The sequence below is a fragment of the Saccostrea cucullata genome, unplaced genomic scaffold (genome assembly GCF_032062105.1).
Source record: "Saccostrea cucullata isolate Sc308-1 unplaced genomic scaffold, CSIRO_AGI_Scuc_v1 ctg4610, whole genome shotgun sequence".
Taxonomy (NCBI): Eukaryota; Metazoa; Mollusca; class Bivalvia; order Ostreida; family Ostreidae; genus Saccostrea; species Saccostrea cuccullata.
The window spans coordinates 152329-169964 of NW_026920154.1; the positions used below are offsets into that span (position 1 = coordinate 152329).

Consider the following 17636-nt stretch of genomic DNA (forward strand, 5'->3'; position numbering starts at 1 on the left):
CAATGTCCTCTTCTTCTAGCTCATGCACTTTTTTGGATGAGATTCCCTGGAGCTGAGTAAGGACTTAAACCCGCCTTGTTTATACGACTCTACAATGTCATGAACAGCGGCTTTCAATAAATATAATATTCCAAATGGATTTATACATTTGGAGAGATTCTCGCTTGATTGTGCCAGTATACTTTGCTTTTGAGAGTTCAATATCTACACACATGATCAACATCATTTTTTTGACGCGATTAATTTTTTACACCTTGACTACAAATCGACATTATCTGTGTATCCCTTTTCTCTCTGAATATATTTTGACATTAAAAGACAGATATTCTGGATGCATATTATTTCTCTGTAGCCAGTTTAAACATTTCTTAGGTCTATACCATTTTTTTCAGGGGCAAAACTTGATAGAATGTTGGAAAAAGAAACCCCTCCCCCCTTTTGACGTCTTTTTCAATGCCTCATTTATTTGGATATTTCATGTAAAATCTACGATAAAATTTCATAGAACTTACAAAATTAAGTGAAAATTTCATATTTTATGGAAAAATTGTGTCCCGACAAATACCTGAATAAACGGAATTTTTGGATGTCAAATGTTCATTTCAAAAGAGTTTTTTTCTCAGTTACACATAGGTCGCAAAAAAGTCGTGTTCGAGGTTGCGCCGCCTGGACATACCATTGCTTACAAAAACATTACTAATTTGTTAAAAAATAAAATTTATGATTTATGGTTTATTCTATAGATAGAAAAGATAATGCTAACTAGATATTTTAAAATTCATTGATGTGCCTAAAGCGGTTTTAATTTTATAGCGCTAGTCCACGAACTTTTTGATAACCCCTCGTAGTTACAAATTAATTTATAAGAAAAAAAATTTATGACATTAAAAAAAAAAACAACAAACCAAAATTTATGAAACTTGTGCGAAAAGCACTCCTAGGTAGTAAGAATTCAAGTTTGTTCAAATCATTACCCGTGGGGGGAGGGTCACAACAAAGTTTTACATTTGAATACATAGAAGGTTGTTGTTGTTGTTTTTAAAATTTTCTCTAGAATAGCAAAGCTGTGATTGGTCATATTCACTGTAAAAAATAAGTGTTTTATAAATAAACACCATATTGCAACAGATAATAAACATTTCAACATGTTTAGAATTTAAACACCTCAAGAAGTGTTTAAGAAATAAACACGTTAGAATGTTTAAATTCTAAACACACGAGGTTTAATATTCAACACTTCAAAAACACAAAATGTTTAAAAATTAAACACTTAATAAACACTTAGAGTTTACTAAATAAACACCGTGAGTGTTTAAAATTTAAACAGTTCATGTTTAATTAATAAACGTGTTCAACCTAAACACTTAAACATGTTTATTCGATGCAACAGATAATAATCACTTAAACATGTTTATAAGTCAATTTTTAAACACTTCAATGTGTTTATTTTACAAAATAAATGAATACTTAAACGTGTTTATAAGTTTTCAACATTTTTATTTGAAACAAATATAAATCAGTACAAAACACACTGTGGTTGATAATGAATATGTTATACATAAAGCTTTTTTTGTTTTATTAATAAATGATTTAATGTTGATTGAGGGTTCAAACTTTATAAACAACTGAAACATTAAATAACACATTTACCAACACATGGATACATTATTCAATTTTAGTTGAAAAAATAGAATTCTAAAAATAAACTAGCATGAACATGTTAAACCTGCATGTTTAAACTAAACTCCAATAAATTGGTGTCGGGAGGGGGGGTCTTTGAAATATGAAAAAAATACATTATCGCTTAATAAAATGTTTTGTTTTTTTTTAAAAGTCTAGGTAATCCTTAACATCTTTTTTAAAAAATAAAACAAGCAAAATGACGAATAAATATGATGCAAAAAAACTGAAAATAATATTTGTTGTCTGGGTACGGCATGTATAATATGTACTTGTATTACACTAATTAATCTAGTTGTAAATGTTACAAGTTTATACTTTCACAAATATTCAGATTTTTAACCAAATGAAGAAAATATCCAGTTTTGACCTGTAAAGAACCAATTCTTGCTACTAAACAAGAGCTGCAGGGGTATCACTCACTTAATATCCATATCATATTCTAACCGAGTTAAACAGTCTAGCTCCTCTGGTTGTGGGTAAAATTCAGGTTCTTCTACAACGGATGATGATCTCCAGTTTTCCATTCTCCAAAACTGTATTCACCCCAAGTAGTTTTAATTCCTTCATATCCTGAAAGATGAATGAAAAAATATTCACTATGCAAATTCAGATAATTATCTGTAAAAGAATACATAAAGATCGAAAAAAAATTATTATTTTTCTTCACGCCAATTTTAATTATATTATACATACTGAGAAACAAGTTTGGAATAAAAATCTGCAATTCAAATACCTGTAAATCATACATGTATAAGCGTACAATCTGTACACTAAAAAAATTAAATGTTCATGTACCTGTAGGAGCAGCCCAACAGCAAAAATTTAGAGAGAGAGAGGGGGGGGTACCTTGTCCCGAGGCATTTTCACTACTGTAACTAAAAAGCACTGAGAATCCAACAAAACCCTGAGGAAGTACTGAGTGGTACTGAGAAAACCCTGAGTTGTACTGAGTAACTGAGGAAGTCCTGAGTAGCACTGAGGTTTTTACTGTGTACACTGAGGACATACTGAGAGGTACTGAGGTTGACTCTGTTGGTACTGTGGAGGTACTGAGAGATACTGAGGTGGTCCTGAGGCTCTGAGCTGATACTGAGTAGCCCTGAGTTTTAATACTGTTGCTACTGAGGTAATCCTGAATGACACTGAGACTATTTTTCTCAAAAATTATTATTTTATTATCAGACTTATTGTAATCTATTGTTCAAATTTTTTTTATTTATAAACTTTCTTCAAATCAAAATGAGTAGGTACAAGTATCGTCAACAATAAAACTGAAATTATGTTTGCTTCTTGTTCATTTAATTAATTAAATTTTTTGCATAATTTCTTTTGAACTTTTACAAGTATATTTAATTAAGTCTTCTAAACATATTTTTTTAATGAAATATATCTTGTTTATTTATTTATTTATTATATCAACCAATTAGTTAAATATTAATTATTTAGGAAATTTAGTTTTTCAAAATTCATCCAACCAATGTTAAACATCATGATAAATAGTAGTTCCTGTCTAATAATTCTTGATCCACATCTGAAAATTTAAATTAAATTTCTGCTGTGCTAATACAAAATCGTTAATGTCGTAAGGATAATGGTGATGCTTTTGACATATTCTACTGCATGGCACATATAAAAATTTTGATGAGCAGGTTGCAATCACAATGACAGAAAAAAGTTTCAGCAAGTCTCAAAAACCTTTTACTTGAAAGTTGTTCGTTCCTGATGATCAAAATTATGAAAATAAATCAAAACAATCGTCTAAATATTGATATTAAATTAATAAAGAAATAATTCAAACAAAAACATTTTTCAATGGTATTTAATCAATTTAAGCAGAGATAGAGAAGAAATATGGTGATGTGTCACAGATTAAATTTACAACTTGTTTATTAGAAATAAATTTACTGTCAAATAAAATAATATTGAAAAGATGTATTTTGACTGACCTTACCATTCATTGTGTTTTTTAATGCTATTAATATCATCAATATTTATGCTGTTGCTGCGGCATCTTAAAAAGAAAATATTTAGAATTTCAAAATCATATCTCGTTTTTCATTGTTGTCATCTTCTAAATTTTGTATTTACTCCCACTCAGTTTAAATTCAATATGTAGAATATAACACTTAATTTACCGGGTCAGTAAAAACTTGTAGCTGTCACTTTGTAAATTTTGTATTCACTGTCACTCAGTTAATGCTTAATTTTACAACTTAGAAATTATGAAAATAATTTGAAAATAAACATGGGGATAACTGAAAGTTTTGTTACATGTGCTTGCATAATAAAATGAACATCGACAGCAGAAAATAATATTTAAGTTATTGTATATTTTTCTTTATATCCAGGTTTTATTTTGAATAAATTCGCAATTTATTTAACACATACGCACATGATTTAAAAATTCTGCTAAGACTGAATGCACAAAAAAATTAAAGAAAAAGTAGTTAGAATCTTTAGGAGATCTCTATATAAAACACATGGTGTAAACATGTCTACTTGTTATAATGATATTAAATGAATTGAAATAATACTGTCGTCGATTTTTTGGTTGTCTGTCTATGAGACTGATAGCAAGTATACTCTGCGCTTGATTTATATGTACCGGGAATTTATTATTGTCATAGCTGCTCATATATGTTTTCTTCAAGAAATAAAATACAGAAAATGAAAAAAAGACTTTAACTCCACTGAATAAAATCCATGTTTTATTTTACTGGTTCTAATTACGCTACAGTATTTATTCGCTGTAATCAAGTCCTACTGCCGATCGGTTAGAGTGCAGCAATAATAATTGTCACGAATAATTCAGTTAATGTAGACGTCCCTCCTATTGATACCCGTTTACAGTAAAATGAAGTATGTTTAACTCAAAATGTTTCTTTTATCTTCTTTTCATTTTAAAAAAATAACTAATACCATCAGATTATAAAACCCAAGCCATACTATGAACTCCATATAAAAATATAGCTTAGTCGGAAACAGTTGTTTAGTGTATAATTGTGAACAATAAAACTTTTTTTTTATTTATTAAAAGATGTTTTTTATTTAACACTGCAGCGTATTCGTGAATATGGATATTGTACACAAACGGAAGCGCTTTGAAGTACTACACTGGCACTGGGTGGACAAACGGAAGCTCGGTGAGGTACTTAACACACACGGAAGCTCTGTGAACTACACAATGCGGTAGCGAAAAACAAGAACAATAGGTGTCACTTCTGTATATATACAGACGGGCACCTGCCGGATATCACTAGCAGTCAGTTATGCAATGTTGACCCGACAGCTAGACTCAGAACGCATCTTCAGAACAGCCTGACCCTTTTTTTTCATTCTCTCTCATTTTTTCATTACAGAAATTCATTGAAAAACACAGAAAGATTTAGATTAAATTAGCGATGCATTCATAAATATTTTCCAAATAGTCCAACTGGTTTCAAGATTATATTCATATTTTTAAAGATTACATGAAGTTTTATCTCTACTAATCCGATCAGTTTTAAACAAATTAATTATCTAAATATACTAGTACAGTTTCCCTAATAATAAGAAGTTTTCTATAAGCGATACACATAATTATCTCCCAGGATCCCCTTAAAAAAGGAATAATCAGAAATATATCAGAAAGAAAGAAAAACAGTAGATTAGAAAAATCATTTTGATGAAAATGGCGATTACTTAATGGTTTACTTTACTTTCCATAAAGCAAAAAAACAAGTTTTCTTTATCTTAGACAGATTTTATGTTTTATTGTTTTATGATCTGATCTGCAATAATTTCTTTTGTTGATATGACAGCTGCAATCTTTCCGTTTTCTTCACAAAGTTTTCTAATTATCCTATTAGTGCAATAGTAGTAATAATTAACATCGTAATTGGAATGAATTTGTTGAATGTATCGGTTTCTCTTCACCATCCTTTATATATAGGATGTTTTTAAAACTTTTGCGAAATTTAAAATTTATTTTCTCTCAATTCAGGAAGAGCGTGGTTCACTGTTGTAAACGATCGGATGTCGCCGTAACTTTCAGACATCGGGAAATAGCATCAAATTTCTTTATTTTCAGCGATGGTTTTGTTTAGAATCTTTATAGCAAATATTTTTTTTTTCACAAGTAAATGTACTAGTATTCGTTCTTGAACTAGTATGTAATATAAGTATATGGGCAGTTTAGGACCAACTAAAAATAAAAATAATATGTAGTATACAAATGGCAAAACAATTGGAAAACAAAAATTGCATAGTAGTTTCATGAGTCCTACGTGTATTATATAACCATCTGAGATTAACGGCAGAATTCACAAAAGATATTGGAAAAGAAAGAGGCATGTCACTATAAGAAAAAAAATTATGACCTGGTTATTGGCAAGCGAAAATTGCTGCTTTATACATATTTATTTATCGATTTATTTGATAAGACTGATTTCGGAAATAAATGAGTTTTAGTAAGTGGTAAATCCAGACGTGTAAATTAAGTTTTATAACAATATTCTTTGTAATTAATTGTTATAACGGAGAGGATGTGTGTTCTAAGACTTAAGAACTTGTGTCCGATTCTTTTGTTACATCTAAACAATAAAATATTTTTGAACCAAGCCAAGCGGTAACTTGAAATAAAAATATCCCCGTACATCTGACATTTCAGTTAGTAAGTACATGAGCACCTAATTCCATGCTTGCAGAAATCGCGTGTTTAACATGGAAAAGCCAACGATTCATGTGACCTCGACATGCTGTAATAATTATTCATACTGATGAGAAAAGTAAAAAAAAAAATGTACATGTACGTAAAGCATAAATCCATTGTTTCATTTCTGACAATACCCTATCATTTCACTGGCCTTATCAACAGGTATAAATTAGTTCAAAAAACCACAGCTGTTATATTTATTTTCCGCATCACTCTCGATTTATATATAGTGCAGAGTAATGTACAGAGTAAAAGATGGTAAATATTTCAGTTCATTGACACCTCGCAAATATCTTTTTAAAAGAGTAACAGATGAATTGAAATATAAAGAATCGCACATGAATTTACATATAAGTTGTATATCCTATTTTTTTTATAATATCACATAAAACAGATCAAAATTACCACCGGTATTATACAATGAACTGGAAAGGGGGGGGGGGGGCACTGCATGATTGACGCGGGTATAGTCGCATAAAGTGTTTATCATGCGCTGCCTAATAAAACTTAAAGTTTAATGCACAAAGAAAGTTCTTTTACAAAGAAAATTTACGTTACACATATCAGTTTTAACATGTTTAACAGTCGAAAAGAATTAGAGAATTATGTATATTCATGCACACAACCCGACTTTAATACATGTAGAGCCTTCTGGATATCAAACTGTTATATATTTAATTGGCGAATGCTTAGAATTATTCATTTCAATCTTTATTATGCATAATTGTTATGGGAAAAGCTTTCATATTAACGACGATCATGATGGGAGTTCAAATGAAAACCCTTTGATGAGCAATTTACTTAATAAACAATGTGTACACATAGTGTTGCGAAGGGGGTTGGGGTATATTCCTGATAACGTATTAGAAATTTAGAAATAGAAATTAATAAACTGGAAACCATTTTCTTTACTCTCATAAATGCAGTAAATTTTGCATGTTCGGCTTTGCGATGAACATTTTGTATGTATCTGTCACCACATGAAGCTCATCAATAGCTTAATCATTTTTTTTTTATTGATTGACAGTCGGTACATGAGTTATTGATCTTGATTTGGGTAGATTTTTGTGGTGTTGACATAAAATCGCCAAACACTATAAATACTGAACCACCATGAAAGCATTACACTTAGTTTATCGAATTCATTAATATAGATATATTTATATAGAAATTAAACTTCGGGGTTGAAGTATATAAAAAACGTTAAGATATTCTTTAACAGGGGAAGGGGTATAGGAAGTTATATAATCCGTGGGTGGAAAACTTGTTCTTTTTGTGTATCAAGACATTCTTGTTAGCATGTTTTGAAAATGTAAAATCTAATCCAAACATTAACGAAGATTTCCTTAATCAGTATAAATATATTCTATTTAGTTGAGGAAAAATCGTACACAGATAGTGAATTTAATTATATACTTCATGTACTTTAGACATAATTCAAATAATGATTGGAAATTTTAGATACACCAGGACCTGATATTATTACAATGTAACAAAACCTCAGTTCTTTTTCTATAATTATAGAAAAACCAGAAATAATTTTTATTAGATACAGATAAAAATTGCCTTTAATTTTTCAAGGGTACTAAAGAAACTTCCCGTTAAGTTAGTATTATCTGAAAAAAAAGAAAAGAAAAATCCCCGCATTAAATATATATTGATAATTTCATCAATATTTTATCTCTAGATTAATAAAATCTTTTAATCAGCCTTTATTAATGAAAACCAGTAATTTTTGTGTGCGGATGTTACGTTAGTGGTGTGTATACACAGTTAAACACAGCTAATTGTCATCCCTGGGCTGAAAAAACCTCCCAAATCACACAGAATATACAAATAATACACTAACACAGTAGCAGGTGTCTTCGCGACACGTGTCTCCACTTGTGACACGTGCAGACAGGTGCCCGTGACTACGAGGGTCATCGTAATGATTGAAACCTACCTGATTAATTTGCGATGATTTTAATTTTTATTTATAAAAATAAACTTCTCTATATCAATTTCTATTTAATTTCATTATAAAATTTTGCCGAAAATAGATTATTAAAATTTGGGGTTAATTTAATTTAACTTTACTTTGCAGAATACACAGAATTACACTGGCTGAGAAATAAAGTTCATGGGAAAATTTTTTGATATCTCTTCAAAATGTCCATTGTCAAGAAAATGCTTTCAAACCAATTAAAATACATGTTTTTGAAAATGAAAACGAGACGGAACTTTAATTTTGTAATTTAATTCCCATTTCAAAGTTTACCTTGTGGAAATATTTAGAAACCACAGCTTGATTATAACCTTCGCAGGAACATGGCAGACACAATACAGTATTTCATAAGAAAACTATACGGAAATACATTGTTCCAATGTCACAATCCAAATGTTTGCTGGAAAACCTGCTGGCTTTCTCACCCTATATCATAAACATACATGATTGGCCCCATGAGAAAAGGTCCTTATGGCAATTTTTACACAATTTTAGTTTTTCATGGATTCTAATAGAGCATGGTTAGAAGTTACCAATTATGAATTTTTATGACCCTACGTCAACTCTAAGTATGTTTTTCCTTCATTTATATCGCTGATACTTTCACAGGTAAATAATGACGTCCTGTTTCTTTCGCACTAACGTCAAACGTCAAAAGTTTTCAGAGTGAACCCATTTTTAACTTTTCGTCGTAACGTTAATAATGATAATGAATTTATATCAGTGAATATTCCCAGAATTTTTTTTACTTATTAAATCTTCTATTTTATATATTGTATATTGTACAATAATAATATAGTAGTACTTAGTAATGAATGTTTAGTATTTTCCATCAATATGAATGTTTAGTATTTTCCATCAATGAAAGTAACTGTTTGTTTTATATTTCAATGTGCTGGAACAAGCGACTTCTGTTCAATATCAATTACAGTAATTTTGTAATATACAGTATACTCACAATACTAAAATATTTCTTCGTGTAAAGATTTGTTCAGTTGAAAATCTTCTAGAATTCATTTGAAAATAATGGCCCTCGATCACGTAGGTCAAGCTGTCAACTTTGTTGTTTTAATACAGTATAAAGATAAATCTTTCAAAATGTGAAAAAAAAAAATGCTCCAAAATATTTCAAAAAAGTCCTCGGCAACAAGAATGAACAAGATGCAACTGGGTTGTGAAAATTTGTGATTTCTTTTTTTTCTTCTCTCTAAATATAAAGACAGAAAAAATAGTGAAATGCATTTAATTACTGTATACTCTGTACAACAATTCAAGTGGGTCTTTTTTCTGTAAAAACTAAAGAGTTTTCGAGGAAAATAAATACCAAGTATATACAAATAGCGGATAATTTATTAAACTGATTTATTAAAAACCATTCTACCTACTAGTGTTTATTTTCTTTTTTTTTTTTTTTTTTAAAAAAAACATTAATTCAAATTTCAAATGAAATATATTGATCTCGTCTTTTTTTTAAATTAAAATATAAAATAGAATTTTCGATTAAATTATGAATAACTGTCTAATTTTTGGTTTCACATTGTGATCAAGCGAGTGGCTTGCGTGATATTTTGCAGAATTACACCGCATAAAATTATCACACTAGGCAGTTGATTGTTCATCGCCATGAAAAAATCTTACAGTTAGTCCTTTTATCTACATGTACATGATCTTGATTCCGCATATCCTTGTGCTACTGTAAGTCCCGCTTCTGTCTTAATTTGTCCCGCCCCGCGCGTGATTTTTTAAAACGCGCCTATCGATGAACCATTAGATTTATGTAGAATTAAAGTAATTTTACTATATTTGTGATTCTATCCCGAACAAAAACATTGAAAATATAAATAGTAAATCATCAACTAGAAGCACTGTGAACACTGAGCTCACTAAATGACCCCCCATACCATGCATTATAATGGCATAACTAAGTGTAAAACTAAAAAATATATTAGGAGGTGCAAAATGGCATGATTTATAATAAATAATAAGTGAAAGTACTTCATTAAATTTATTAAATGGTATAGGAGGAGTTGCGGGTTAGAGATGGGTATCCTTCAGTATTATAGCAAGAATGGCCTTGCCCTTGTTTTGTAATCATGGGAAATACGAAATACATGTATGTAACCGACCAAAAAGTAAAATAGGACCATAGGTGTACAATCTAATGGCACTTTGTAACAAAAAATCTGTAAGGTTTCATTAAAATTCATTCAGTGGTATTAGAGGAGTTGCGGATAAGCGGTGGGTATAACAGAAGGACGGACGGACATCCCGATCACTATATACCCCCCCCCCCTCCCGACTTTTCAAGCAGGGTATAATAATTATGCATGTAAATGCCTTGCTGTTTTCAATCATATAAATTTATTAATACAGAAATTTTCCGTAAGAGGGTAAAAATTAAATAGAAAATTTGATATTCATACAATCACTTAAATGCGACTAGTTTGCATTATTTCTTGACTGGCATAGTTTTGAAAATGACAGAATTTTACGAGGTGGCATGTAAAATATTTGTTTTGCGATGAAGTTCGTATAATCCTCACCTTTTCGTGTTTTTTTTTTTTTTTAAATATCACTGTTTTTGTTCTCTAATTATATATTCATCAGGGGAATTATTTTACCAATAAATTATAAAATAAAATCATTTCGCTTAATACATTATTCAATGCCAGGTTGGGCAATTACCTAACCAATAACTGATATTCCTATAATTTCATTAATAAAACGAGTAATAGATTGATAAAAGCACAGAAATCTGGTTTTTATCGTCAAAAAAATATTTAGCTGAGGATGGGAAATTTTTTCAGGATTTTTTTTTTGTTTTTGGACGATAAAATCTTCAGACTCCTGTGGTAATAAAACCGTACGGCGTTCATTGCTTTAATATTATATATAAGACACGGATTGTATATGTCTTGACTTACATGTACACGTATGCTATGTACGACTTGAATCTGCAGATGTTCAAAGCTAGAATTAATACTTTTAAACTTTTTTTTTTAAATATTCCTGGAAATAAATAGGTACACCTAAAACAGTAAAGATCTCTTTACATAATACGATATTCTGCTGCTCGAATAATTCGATTTTGCATTGAAGTTTCATTTCTACATCCACAAACTGGATTAAATATAAGATCTCTATCTCTCTCATCAAATTAAGACACGAATGTAAACTTGATCTATCTTTTTAATTTTGAACAATTTAATTTCAAAAGGTAGTTTTTGCTTGTTATCACTATAATATTAATCGGAAGAAACAACAAAGAGTGAAACATTTTTTTATTGAAAAAAAAAATTTAAAATTAAAGTCATTTCATATCAAAAGGAGTAGAACGCATGTAACAGATTTTTCAAATTAAAAAATTCGGTTCAGTGTTGCATCTATTTCTTATATTTTTAAAGAATCTAGTTTCCACAGTGTTAAAAAAAATCCTTCTATAAATGTTTTTCAACTACTTAGTAGAACGTTTGAACTGCTGATAAATAAGATTTTTAAAAAGTTTTTTTTTTTAATATTTAATTCGTGAGCAAATTTCTATGAAGATGATCAGTTAAAATGAATGCCCCTCTCTGGTACCCCTTTAAAAAGTATTTCGATTATCAGAGTTATCTCTCCTGTTTTTATTTATAGTCCTGAAAACAATTTCGCGTCTGTCATTTGCTCATTATTTTGCAAGACTCGGGAAACTTATGAGAATACTTTTAATCTCTGTTGTAAGAAATATGTTCAGTTTCAAATTTGTTTTAGCATTAAAACACTTTACAACAAAAAAATATGGAAGATGCACCGATGATTCCATGTTTACATAGATTGATGTTTACAAATGTTGAGAATGCTGGAGCGGATCTCGTACAGGAAAACAATTTTCTTTCCAGAATTTTGATTAAATGCCCGTGCCTAACACCTAACTTAAATTTTTGTCTACACTAGTATAGAAAAATGTCCATTTATTCATCCGTATTATTTAGAAAAACACTTTGTCTAATCTTCAGTATATACATAGGCTATAGGAAAAGAATAGATCAGAGACGTACGTATATATAGCAAGATGTAGTAAAGAAACTGGCCTCAAATAAAATTCTAAATAGGCCTACATTTAAATTAATACCAGTGGACTAGAAGATCTAAAGTGAAAAATCAGAATTAAATATAAAATAAATGAAATTAAATTATTATATTAGTGTAACAATGTTCAAAAACCACGATAAAGTCTAGACGTGTCAAAACGTAAAACACGTGTCAAAAAAAAATCTGCGACGACGCCCACCGTCTGCAACGTCACGTCTTTATGACGTTATTTCTCTGTTCTAGATAAATTGCCATAAGGACCTTTTGTCGTGGTGGCAATCACATGTATGTGGTAATTATAATAATTGTGCGGTTTTGATCGTTAAGAAAAGACCAAATACCATGTTAAAATAAGTTATTATAACAAAATATTAGATAAATATTTTGTACCAGCATAGCTAATAAAAGGACTTAAAAACTCCTATTTTCCCAGAAGATGAAATTACCAGTAAAATAGGAGAAAATTGGAAAATTAAGGAGTTTTGAATACTCTCCCAATTGACTGCGAAATACATTTTTAACACTTAAAAAATAAAATGATTTTAAATTTTGTTATCAATTCTAATTCAAAAAAGGTCCAGACATGCCATATTAAATAGATGGGCATATTAAGCAGTTTTCATTTAATGCGTGAGTAATCTTTACAAAGAAATCGTGTCTAGTATATATATTATTAATTCTAATTTCTATACAAATAATAGACCTTGTGTAGCAGTACTCATTGTTACTGACAATAAATACAAACACAACATTTCTTGATTATTTAACTTGAGAAAATGAAATAAATAATAACGAAAAAAATAATAATGAAAGATATACACTACAATTATATAATAAGTAATTGAATATTAAATAGGGTTGCTGGTTCTGTTAAACAAATACTATAAGGAAGATGTAGTTATGTACAAAAACAATTATTTGTCTACCCACTGTTAATCTTATTTTATTGTCATATTATTGTGTTTGGAACACCTCAGTGCCTCTCAGTATGTCCTCAGTAGCCTCAGTAAAAACCTCAGTATCACACAGTATCAGCTCAGTGCCCCCAGAAGCACCTCAGTGCCCCTCAGTACTTCACTAGTAGCAACAGTGCTAACCTCAGTGCTCCTCAGTAGCACAACAGAATGCACAGTGAAAACCTCAGTGCTACTCAGGACTTCCTCAGTTTCTCAGTAGTAGCCTCAGTACCCCTCAGGGTTTTCTCAGTACAACTCAGTACTTCCTCAGGGTTTTGTTGGATTCTCAGGGTTTTTTTAATACAGTAGTGTTTCTATCATGTACATATCACACTCCCTCAAAAAAAGTAAAGTTTCCTTAAAGAATACATGTATGTGCACGGGCAGGAGATGAAATTATTGTTGGTAGATGCGCTAGCTGCAGATCTGTAGCGTAATAGTTTTATGTATTAGTTATTGGTCAAAGGCAAATACATAAACCCATAACTCTACAGATCTGCAGCTAGTACATGTGTACAGTGTGGTATTGTTGCATGTTAAGGAGCATAAATATTAGCAAGGGTAGGTACCTAATTGGATTATTTTCATTTATCAAGAACCAATGGTGTGTGTGTTGGGGGGGGGGGGGGGCTTTTTCTTTTAAGACTCACCTCTCAAGGTTAAGTATGATCTTCGTTTAAATCCATTTCCTTTATCAAGTGATGTTTGCTTCTCAAGATTCACAGTAACAGATGAATGTCCCTGCAAATTCTAAAATCAGATATCAAGACTACATATGCATTTTATATGTCTACCTCTGCGCATGGCCGGATTGCACTCAGACGATTACTAACTATAGGAAACAATCCTGCATTTCATAAATGAAAAGCATTTTAGATCTCTAATGTATTCAACATTCTTTTTTAAAAGATTTTATGCAAAGAACTGTATAAATACCTCCTATTTCCTTGCTAGATATGGTGTTTCTTGTCAGTATGTGCGTGATTCTGCATCTTCTGCGTTCAAATGGCATGTTATGACATAATCAACTGCGTCATTTTCTATCATAACGAATTAAACACTGGTGTTTAATTTGCAATTTCTATATAAATACCATGTGTTTAATTTATAAATATATATGGTTAAGAAATGAACACTCTTGTTAAACACCGGTGATTAAAATATTGATACAATTATAGAAAATATCATAATATTTGTTTCTATTTCCTCTTTAACAGTTTCTGAAAATTTTGAAATTTTGGCACAAAATTACTACCAATTAATGTTAATTGTGAATGCGTTTGGTATGATCTAAAGTCAACATATTTCCTTCCTATTCGTATTTTTTTCTGTGTCGATAAATATCTAATATTATGTCCGGAATTACTTCGTAAATTAAGACATTGTAAAAATGACAAATTCATACAACAAATACTAAGAAGCAACACCTAATTTATTTTTTGATTTGATGCATATGAACATTACGTGTTTAAGACGGATGATTAAACACCCTACTTATTGAACACCAGTTTAAACATCAGTGTTTATATATAAAACGCTTGTGTTTTGTATTTAAACCAACTATGTTTAATTTTAAAACACGACTGTTTAAAAATTAAACACAAGTTAAACATCATTTTTTACAGTGTTGATATGGAAGTATCCTCAGGTAGAGTGTATTCAAGTTTGTTCAGATTATAAAACTCTTGATTAGGAGGGTCTAAAATCGGTGGTAAAAATTTTATGCATTAAAAAAAAAAATCTAAAATGGACAAAAATATGCATATGGATATATATTTATATGAAAAATAATAAAAGCAAGATGTTTTTGTTAAACACTGATACCCTGGCTTGCATGGTAGTCAAGCTTAAAAAAGTTGTGTTACCCAGAGAAAGATCTTGTCACCATGAATACACAAGTGAAAAATGTCGCCTAACGCCAATCTTATCTATCAACCAAGCTCTATGAAAAAAGAGATGTCTAACTTTTCAATCGTCAACCTCACTTATGCAGCAATATACCTTCATCATCTGCATACTATGTTTATTCAATACGCAAGAGCATTCTCTACGTATGAACAATTTCTAAAAGATACGTTATTGACAGGCAAGTTGATGAAACAAGAATATCAGTAGTCTCATTAACGTTTAAAGTCATCATTTCGTAAGTTCTTTGGTCGACGCAATGATCTTGTCAGCAAATACAATTGATCATTAAATCAAATGCTGACTGACGTATTCCATACTATTAGACCATTATTTACGCATTTAAAATTGTTGATGGATTTTTTCCGTTATTTTCCGATCATGACAAGGACCAAAGGACAACACGGCGAGTGTGACCGTTTGGTAAGGGATGCTCACTTCTCCATGGCATCTGATCCCACCTACATGTAATGTTTTAAAGGTCTGTGTTTGCTCTGCACCAAAGTATTGTTTGATCACATGGAATTTTGAGCTTTTATACTGTTCGTTATTTTGATCTTAAATTAATTCAAATATTATGTTCAAGATTAAAAATTGGTAGGGTTTTTATTTTTTGGAAAAGTGGGATTTTTAGCTCTACTGGTCAGAGACCAGAAGCGCTTACATGACAATTGTATTCCATAGTCAGGTGTCTGTAGTCCTTCTTTCTGCATGTTTGTCTGTCTGTAAACAATTTTTCAAAATGCTACTCCTCCTACAGTTTTGGTCTGATTTCAATATAACTTGGTACACTACACAACTAGACAACACTAAGATACATAATATTTACCATGGTTACTAAAAATAGAAATTTCTGTAAAATTCCTTTAAAATGCTACTCCGACTACAGTTTTGGTCTGATTTCAAACTTGGTACATAAAACTGTACATAAGTACACCACACTAAGATACTTTAACTAGTAAATCGGTTTTTGATTTCGCTGAACGGTGTTTCCATGGTTTCTAAAAATAGAAATTTCTGTGAAATGCCTTTAGAATGCTACTCCTACTACAGCTTTGATCTGATTTCAATAAAACTTTGTACACACGTAGACTTCACTAAGATACAACTGTACATATACCTTATATATTAATTCTTGATTTCGGTGATCGGTGTTACCATGGTTACTCAATATAGAAAATTCTGTGAAATTCCTTTAAAACACTTCTCTTCCTACTGTTTTGGTTTGATTAAATATAATTTGGCACACAAGCAAACTCTATTAAGATACATTAACTACTTTAACAACTTTTTATTTGGATGAATGGTGTTGCCATTGCAACAACAACAAAAATAAATTTCTTTGAATTCTCTTTATAATGCTATTCATCCAACAGTTTGGGTCTGGTTTTAACTTAACAAGACACAGGAGTTGCCATGGTTACTAAAATTAGAAATATCTTTAAGATTTCTTGTAAAGTCATTTCCTCCTACAATTTCATTTTGATATATAACTTGGCACACGAGTAGACTACACTGAGGCACATAATTTGATGAATTGGTTTTTAATTTTGATTAATGGTTTTGCCATGGTTTCTTAAAATAGAAATTCATTTAAAACATTAATCCTGCGACAGTTTCAGTTTTATTGCAAATTTTGTTACAGAATTAGACTGATCTATAATGTTGTGGTACGAAACAACTAAGGACGATCTAATAATAAATGAGTTTGCAACCTGATACTGGCTTAGTGATCCCTCGTGGTTCCCGAGCCCCTGTATTGGCCTGTAGCTGAGCTCGCAGACTTATAGGTCACTACAACTGGTGTCAGAAGTGACCGATTCTACGTCCAGTTGAAAAATATACATATCCTTTTATTGATTTTTCTTGTATTTTGATTGGCGTAGGGGAATAGTATCGAGGAAACTCGGATATTCCCGCGTTTTGTCAAACTTGGTTTCTCACAGTATAGGAGAAATTAATTTATCAAGTGTGACAGTATTACTACGCTACTATTTTTAATTTTTTTTTAATTCTATCTCATTCTCCATTTAGCGTCGGTGTTGATTTTTTAATTTGTAAACTTGGGTACGGAAACCCATAGCTGTCACAATTCGAAATTTTATTTTCAGTTACAATCAAATTTTTGCGATATCATTCGATTGCGATAGACATTTTATTTTGGAGTTTTTGTTTGAATTTCTAATTTCATAAGTCATATTATTTTTGTATTCAACCCTTCAATCTTCATATAATCATATATTGCATATTATTTTGTTCATGTCATTGTCTGGACCAAAAATACAAGCTTTTCTCAGCAAGCCACCAACAACACCTTAAGGGTCACTGTGTCACACACCAA

At 30.6% G+C, this 17636-nt stretch overlaps 1 long non-coding RNA gene across 1 annotated transcript; it reads right to left on the minus strand.

Annotated features, from left to right (window-relative positions):
* Nucleotides 1–1501: 1501 nt before the first annotated feature.
* On the minus strand, nucleotides 1502–14930 carry LOC134244247 (uncharacterized). Its single transcript, XR_009987186.1, has 3 exons — nucleotides 14327–14930; nucleotides 14041–14131; nucleotides 1502–2253 (listed from the first exon to the last, which is right to left on the minus strand). It is a non-coding gene; the product is annotated as an uncharacterized LOC134244247 (long non-coding RNA).
* Nucleotides 14931–17636: the final 2706 nt, after the last annotated feature.